Source organism: Austrofundulus limnaeus, unplaced genomic scaffold (genome assembly GCF_001266775.1).
Source record: "Austrofundulus limnaeus strain Quisiro unplaced genomic scaffold, Austrofundulus_limnaeus-1.0 Scaffold6, whole genome shotgun sequence".
NCBI lineage: Eukaryota > Metazoa > Chordata > Actinopteri > Cyprinodontiformes > Rivulidae > Austrofundulus > Austrofundulus limnaeus.
The window spans coordinates 5,605,086-5,614,294 of NW_013952408.1; positions in this window are offsets into that span (position 1 = coordinate 5,605,086).

Here is a 9,209-nt window from a genome sequence, read left to right on the forward strand (position 1 = left end):
TCCTAACCCTGAGCGTTTACCCTAAAATTAACCTCACAGGTACCTACCTGACTCTAAAACTAACCTAAACTCAATTCACACCTTGGTCCTAAACCCAACCCCCAACCCACCAATGGCATTTAAACCAAATGGGGACTTGACGTTTGTCCCCAAATGGACCAGTTTTCCCCAAATGTAGGCATTTTGTCTTAAAATTCCCCCCAAATGTCATTGTAATATTGTAAGGTCTAAAATATAGGTCTATATTTAGATTGCTGTGGTTGAAGAGGAGTGAAAACCTTAATCTGACTAATTCAAATTAAATCAGGATTAAAGCTTTACTGAAAAACAAACAATAAAAAGTACTGTCGAATAACAAGTTTGTTGATAAGCCAAAACAAATRCCAAATAATTTCAACACCAAACCATAATGAACAAGCAAGAATCTGGAGTTGTGGCATTCAGGAGGTTCTTCCCACTAATGTGCACAGTCGCTGACCCAGGCAGGAGGAGCTGCAGAGTGGACATTACACGTTCACAGGTTGGACTCCCATGGACACATGAAAGACCTTGACTTAGCTCCAGGAGGGCATTGCTGTTTGCAGGAGCAGTGGTCAGATCTTAGTACCTCAGACCTCATGTTGATTTGGCATTGGTTGGAGATGATTTTGTCAGATAGAGGAGAACATGCAGCATGTTCTCACTGATCAAGTTGAAGACAGGCCAAGCTGTCTAGCTGCACCATCATAGCAGCAAAAGACTATCAAACACAGTTCAGCTGGAGTAATTATCAGATGAAATAAAAATAAAAAGGATTAAAATATCAGGATTAAAACAAAGGAACTTTGTTTTCCTTTCAAAGTGAAAACAAAGTTCATTCACTTTAAAAGGTAAATCCCATAAAACTGAAAGACTGGTTGCAATTTATGACTGTGGACCTGTAGTCTGTTTGGGGGAGAGATAAATGTTTTCATGTGAGACTGGAACACATACTGTATACATCCTCTAATAGTTGGAAATTTAATCTATGTTCAATGATGTCAAAACATTGATCCACACGGTACATGGTCATTCAACACACATACAGGTGCTGTTCATAAAATTAGAATATCATGAAAAAGTAGATTTATTTCAGTAATTCCATTTAAAAAGTGAAACTTGTATATTATATTCATACATTACATACAAACTCATATATTTCAAATGTTTATTTCGTTTAATTTTGATGATTACAAATGACAACAAATGAAAATCTCAAATTCAGCATATCAGAAAATTAGAATCTTGTGAAAAGGTTCAAAATGGATGGCACCTGGTACCACACTCTAATCAGCTAATTAACTCAAACCACCTGCAAAGGCCTTTAAATGGTCTTTCAGTCTAGTTATRTAGGCTACACAATCATGGGGAAGACTGCTGACTTGACAGTTGTCCAAAAGACGACCATCGACACCTTGCACAAGGAGGGCAAGACACAAAAGGTCATCGCTAAAGAGGCTGGCTGTTCACAGAGCTCTGTGTCCAAGCACATTAATAGAGAGGCGAAGGGAAGGAAAAGATGTGGTCGAAAAAAATGTACAAGCAAGAGAGATAACCGCACCCTGGAGAGGATTGCGAAACAAAACCCATTCAAAAATGTGGGGGAGATTCACAAAGAGTGGACTGCAGCTGGAGTGAGTGCTTCAAGAACCACCACACACAGACGTATGAAAGACATGGGTTTCTGCTGTCGCATTCCTTGTGTCAAGCCACTCTTGAACCWCAGACAGCGTCAGAAGCGTCTTGCCTGGGCTACAGAGAAACAGGACTGGACTGCTGGTGAGTGGTCCAAAGTCATGTTCTCTGATGAAAGTAAATTTTGCATTTCCTTTGGAAATCAAGGTCCCAKAGTCTGGAGGAAAAGAAGAGAGGCACTTCATCCACGTTGCTTGAAGTCCAGTGTAAAGTTTCCACAGTCAGTGATGGTTTGGGGTGCCATGTCATCTGCTGGTGTTGGTCCATTGTGTTTTCTGAGGTCCAGGGTCAACGCAGCCACATACCAGGAAGTTTTAGAGCACTTCATGCTTCCTGCTACTGGCCAACTTTTTGGAGATGCAGATTTCATTTTCCAACAGGACTTGGCACCTGCACACAGTGCCAAAGCTACCAGTACCTGGTTGAAGGACCATGGTATCCCTGTTCTTAATTGGCCAGCAAACTCTCCTGACCTTAACCCCATAGAAAATCTATGGGGTATTGTGAAGAAGAAGATGCAATACACCAGACCCAACAATTCAGAAGAGCTAAAAGCCACTATTAGAGCAACCTGGGCTATCATAACACCTGAGCAGTGCCACAGACTGATCGACTCCATGCCATGCCGCATTGCTGCAGTAATACAGGCCAAAGGAGCCCCAACTAAATACTGAGTGCTGTACATGCTCATACTTTTCATGTTCATACTTTTCAGTTGGCCACCATTTCTATAAATCCTTTGTTTTTATTGGTCTTCAGTAATATTCTAATTTTCTGATATGCTGAATTTGAGATTTTCATTTGTTGTCATTTGTAATCATCAAAATTAAATGAAAAAAACATTTGAAATATATGAGTTTGTATGTAATGTATGAATATAATATACAAGTTTCACTTTTTAAATGGAATTACTGAAATAAATCTACTTTTTCATGATATTCTAATTTTATGACCAGCACCTGTATATGGAAAGAATGGAAAGATGAACAGACAGACACACAAGAGAACAGGTGACAAGGAGCCTAAATATTGATATAGGGCTAAACACACAGATGAAACCAATCAAGACAATACCAGAAGCAAACTAGTTAAATTAAGTAAATAAAGATATAGTCTGCTGAGACAGAAACCACCAAAATAAAATAGGGAGTAAAAGAGAAAACTATGTTACCAACATTTTAATACAATTAATTTTAATTTTTAAAATTCACACAGATGATATGTTTTATTGATATAAAAAGAACATGTAGAAAGTTATTTATTTATTTATTTATTTATTTATTTATTTATTTATAGAGCACAATTGGCCAAAGTGCTGCACACCGATAAAAGACTAAAAGAACAAACTGAATCACTTCTCAGTCTCCTCTTTGACTTTGGAACAATCAGTAACTGATCTGACCAGTCTATTCTTACTAAACAACAGGAACAATAAATAATATTGTGTGTAAAATTAAATCAAACACAAAATGAGACGTTACTGTGCACAATGTTAGTGGTTTGATTCTCCCATTGGGTCCTCAAACAAAAAGAAAAATGAAGTACATTTCATCAATTCATGATTTTATAGTATATCTTTAAAATCATGTCTTCATATGGTCTGAAGCCACACAGCTTTCATTTTATTTATGTTCCTTAACACATTGTGGAATTGTGTTTTTAACTAAAAGGGCTGGCATTTTCTGAAGAGAACAAAGTCTTGTAAAATACAGTATCTTCCTTATTTTTGATAGATCAAACATGATGAAAATGACTTTATGTGTCCATTCATTTTAATGGCAGAGACATCAAAGTAAGAAAAGAAGGTTGAACCTAATCAGATTCATGGCAAGCTAAAATAGCCAAAACCTTGTAATAACATGTTCTGTTCCTCTAGTCAGTTTTTTATTATGTTTATTTTGACTTGATCTGCATTATGCAAAATGCTTCATAGTGTATTTTCAAAAACAACTATTTGAATCTCACATAGTTCCATCATTTTCATTCTAACTGAAACTCCATTATATGCCTGTGTCCTTWATGCTCCTGATCAAAATAGGAAGCATGTGATCAGGGTTTGTGTAGCAAAKAAGGTAGCTCAGTCCCACAGAGACAAGACTTCTACAAATCAAAGATACAGCTTGTCAAAGTTTGGTATAAGCCTTTATATTTAAACTGACAGTAAATATAATTGCAAAGAATTTAACTGCCTTACCAACAGCTGCTCTACCAGAACACTACAGGTACTGCACACTGACTTAGTGACATAATGTGATACAATGAAGGAGACAACAGCAGATTTTAGAAGAACTGCCAACAATTTGCCTATGAAATACACAAATTTATGTTATAGAACACACTGAATTGTTTGGTCATAAACAAAACCTCACAACAACCCGGTAAGCTGATTGATTGGAACTTTTCTCCTCTGGATGATCATTAATTTGACCTGCAACCTGAAAAAAAAAAAAAAAAACAAGCTAACAAAGCGTTTGCTAAAAATTTCCCCTTCTGAAGACAAGCAGTACCGAAACAACAATGTTCACTGAATAAAACAGGATGCCTAAAACTAGCATTTATGTCTCTAAAACTTTAAAAGTTATACTGTCAAATGTTACTACATCATAAACTCTAAGTTGTTTCTGTTCTGTGAAGTGTTTAGACCGAAGCACTGCACATTTAGGATGCTGATAGGAAGAAGTTTGGCGAGTAAAAAAATATTTTATTAAAGACTCTAAGTAAAATTGTTTGTAGTCTGAGTGGTTTGAAGTAGGAAGACTTGTTTCAGTAGTGTTGCGTGTATTTATAATTACAATTAAGAGCCACACTGTGCACTGGAACATTGCTGACTAGGAGCTTACTGCATGGCTGTGTGGAAGACCTTGACTTGGACTTCAGAGCGAACAAAGCTGCCTGTGGTGCATTCCTTATCTGCATATTGGTGGRTCTGCATTTTTCCTGCCTTTCTCCATAAAAGTATGGAAGCTGGCTAATTAGACTACCCAGGTCAAAGGTCGTGGAGCTGGAGGAGAGGAAGACTCCCCAGGGAAGGACATGTTCATGTGGCCCTGTTTTCCATCAAAACTGCCAGTCGTGTAGAACAGTATGTGCACAAAGAGTCTGGGTTTTACACCTCAATTTGTTAAGTTGTTGGGAGAGTTTCTGCATTATATGTTGTATATTAAAGCTGTACCCATTCAAAAAGTGCTTCTTAGGAATAATTTGCAGATCGCAAACACAAGTGAAATCATGCAAATTGAGACAGGGTAACTCTAATGTTACCCTGACTGTAAAAGTATAACAGGAACAAAGTGAGAGCTAAAGAATATTTGCACTTAAATGCCTTATCCAAACTGTTTTCATAGCACTAAAAAATAATAAAGCAAGCAAATGTGAATGTAAAATGTTTCAGCACATGATAATATATAGCCTTATTAATGGGTAGTTGGCTGTAGCCCCGTTGCTTGGCTTTTATAGCACAGCCGAGTGCTCATCCTGTCGGTGTGACATTCCTCTCTTCTCTCCTCTCCTCTCATCTCATCTGTCTCATTCCTCTGTTCTCCATGTCCAGCCGGTGTTTATGCACCGAGGCAGAGCGCACCAGTCACCATCATTTCAATGAAAGGCTGAAACATCATCAGCCCAGTTCCATCACAGCATCCCCGCAAAAAATTAGGAGGAGGAATGAGGGATGCACTGTGTTTCCATGACAGCCACATCAAATTGGTATAAAAGAGACCGGTTGAGGTTTGTCAAAACTTTGAGTTAGAGAYTTTTTTTTCCATCCTCGTGGCCAGTCGGTTATGCAAATCCTTCCGCCGCAGCAGCAACGTTAGGAAGGTGAGCGAGGAAGGAATAAAAATATAATAAGGCAGCTGTGAGGGGATACCAATCTGCAGTGAAAGCTACTTTATGCAGAAATCCAATTGGCTTAGTGACTGAGTCATTGAAGGTAAGCCCAACAGTAATTATAGGTATATCAAAGGTGAAAGTATGCAAAACACTTCTGTACACAACTCTGTCACTCTCATTTGTTGTCGCTCCAGTCCCTCATTACTACATATCGCCATGCTGCTCACTACTGAGGTGGGAGCATGGCATGAAATATAAGCAGCACTATTAATTGTTTGGCTTTATAGCTTAAAAAAACCCTGACACCCATGAACAAACTTCATTCTGCATCATGCTAAACTTGGAATAATAACAGTATTTTAATACTTCTGCTCCTGTCAATCAAAATAATCCAACTTCTGAAAAAAAGGGAAAGATAAGGAGAAAATGGCATTGGCATTTTTTTTTTTTTTTGCCTTTTCATTGTGTTGGCATTCGACCTATGAAAACAGATTTGCTTTTTTCAAATCRCACTCATTTATTAACTGCAGATCAGGCGGAAATGATAATGGCGAGGGGATGCCAACTCTCATATCTCCTGCTGGACGAACACCAGACTAAGAGGGAAGATGATTATAAGCGGGAAGTGACAAAAACAGTCAAGCCTTCACGGCCAAAAAAGCCAATTTGTCTGACAATGGCAAAGCAATACCAAGAAAGCAAGATATTTTGGAGACTATGACATATAATCCATGGTTTGACATTATGGAATGACATTTCAGAAGTAGCTTCCCTGCTCTCCTATTTGTTCTGCCCTCTGAGACGTGCAGGAATGATAATGTGTTAGAATGTAGATAGAGGACTAATAAATAGCTGCACTGGCAGCTCGCAAGTCATTTATCCTGACCTTTTATATCAGGCAAAATCAATTTTCCATTAATATGCCACTATTAAGGAAAACCATTAGATTTGTTTGGCTGCATTGATGCTTTTTTGTGGCATTGTGACCACACCTTCTAAYATTGTATTTACTAGTGCAAATAGATGTCAGCGTGACAGCTGTGATAACACTGATAAGAACAATAAACAACAAGGGAGTGGTTCTAAAGTGACAACATCTCTACGTGAGTTCTTCAAGGTAACAAACCCAGGTGAACAGGCTCCTAAATTTCATCACGCATTTTTTGCACAGATTTTGAAGTTCAAGGAGGGGCTAAAGTCCCGTCAATTTTATAATGAATACCCAAAAACAAAATATTCATATTTAGGATGGCCTTTTTACAACCCAGCATAACTACAGCTTAATCAAACAAAGAGCTAAACACAAAACATTGAAGGTTTGACCAAATGTGCAACCGGAGGCCCGATGACACACAAGGAAAATTAATAACCAGACTTTACTTGAATAATACACAATTCTCTTATAATGAGAATAGACAGAATAGACATCTTCCTAAAGTAATGGTTGTGTAAGTCATTTGTTTAACATTTAATAGGAATCTCAAAATATGTCATACACTTTTTAGTTAAGCATTTTTGTTACCTATTTTTTTTCTAAAAATTAGGCCATTATTTTAGGAAGATGACAATGTGTGACCCATCACATCAAACTGAGGATTAGGTTAAATTTGCTCAAAATGACCTAAACACACTTTTCAAATTCTTGCTTTTCTATATTTTGATACCTGGATCATCCTGATATAATTAGCAGTTCCAGAGATATGGCTTGATTTGTCTTCCTAATCAGAATAACTCTGATATTTTAACAGAATCCTCTTTTTAGGTCATTCTAACAATGATTTTTGTTATGTTATTTTAAAGAGGAAACCTCAAACAATTTTTAGATATTATGATTTAACAGCTGGAAAGAAAGAAAAGTGCAGCTAGCTCACAGAGAAAGTAAGTTTTTTATGAGTTTTTTTCTGCTCAAACTTGTGATTTTGTTGCTACTTCTCGACAAAGAGCTTCAAAAAATCTTTAAGATTATATTTCAGATATTTTATTTCTATTTCATTCATGATATTTTCCAAAAAATGCAATTGTGGCAAAAAGAAAAGTATTGATCAAGTAACTTTAGTATCATGTTTCTGTGGATTCTCAGTCATACAGGAAAAAAGATGAACGCTACTGGGCTTGTGTTCTGTAGCTGAAGACATATGGAGTTAAAATATTTAAATTGCATAACTCAATGATAGTGTCCTTATATTGGATCCCCCCCCCCCACACACACACACACACACACACACACACACACACACCCACACACACACACACACACACACACACACACCTCACTGATGTAGAAGTCAGATTCAGACCACATTCGTTAAACTGACAAATGAGAACAGGTATAGATGGGCGTGGCAGGAATGAGGAGCAGAAACTAAGTATGGAAAAGTATTAGAAATGAACAAACTGAACAGGAATTGTTTCACAAGAAAATACAGAAACTTAAAAAATAGGCATGAGACAATAAACCGAATCACTAAAAAAATCATGCATTATTACACAACCACTTTACAATCAAACAATTTAATCCTTTAAAGTACAAAAATCATAATTTAAGTCATTACTGTGAGCACAAAGAGACTAAAGCCAAATTTTCAATTTAAAAAGCATTTCAACAATTAGAATTTTTGGAAGCAAAATTCTGAAGCACTGAGTGATGACTCAGCGCTTTGAATGATTCTGTGCATGCAGGAGTGTTTTGATCATCTACTTTGATCAATAGAAACTAACTTAAAATGTGCAATTAACCTGTCACATGATATACAATTAATGTAAAGGTCATGGAACATCTAACTGGCACAGCAATGATTTTTTTTTCAAGACAACTTCGTCAATTTTCATTGTTTTAAATTAAAACATTTCATCAGTCTACTTGTCAGTTGCATCTATGTGATGAATTAYATTCTTCTCCACAGAAAACAAGCAAACAGAAAACACTAAGACAAGGATCCTAGAGGACCGAGAGCTGCATTATGAATTATTTTGCTCACCAGTACATACCTGAAAACATGCCCTTAGAGATTAAAAATGCCAACTTCACTTCTAACGTAACCTTGTCTTGTCAGTGCCCCCTGTTTTGTTTTTTACCTTTCTCACTTCCCCAATTTATATGTAAATTTCTCCTCCTTATACAATGGTATATGCATGTCTGTCCTTTAGTAATGTGGCAGAGAACCAAAAACTTACAATAAATAGCTTGGGCTGTCACACGGAAAGCATTCATATGAGCCACTGCGATTCACTTCTTATACCGCAACCTTGTAAAAAAACAACTAATGCTGCCGAGATGTGGTTGCATTTTCCACCATCTGTGATAGTTTATGACTAGAAATATTGCATTGTTAAGTTTTCAAAAGCAAAAACTTGAAAGAAAACTATAAAAAAGTACTGTGCTATCTGTTAGGCAAGCATGTATGTACTACTCCCTTCCTGAATTGGCTGTATAAATCAGCTGGCTGTAATGTTTGAAGATTACGATCCATCTGCTTATACACTTCAAAACGAAAATATGTGAATGAAAAACTAAATTTCTTTTAGTATTCAGTTTAACATATTTTAYATATAATCCCAAACCCCTGAGTGTAAAAAAGACAGAAATGTCTAAAAATGATACACAGATTAGACATGCTAAATACGATTGCTTCAAAATAAGAAATGTCACATCTTTACCATCATTT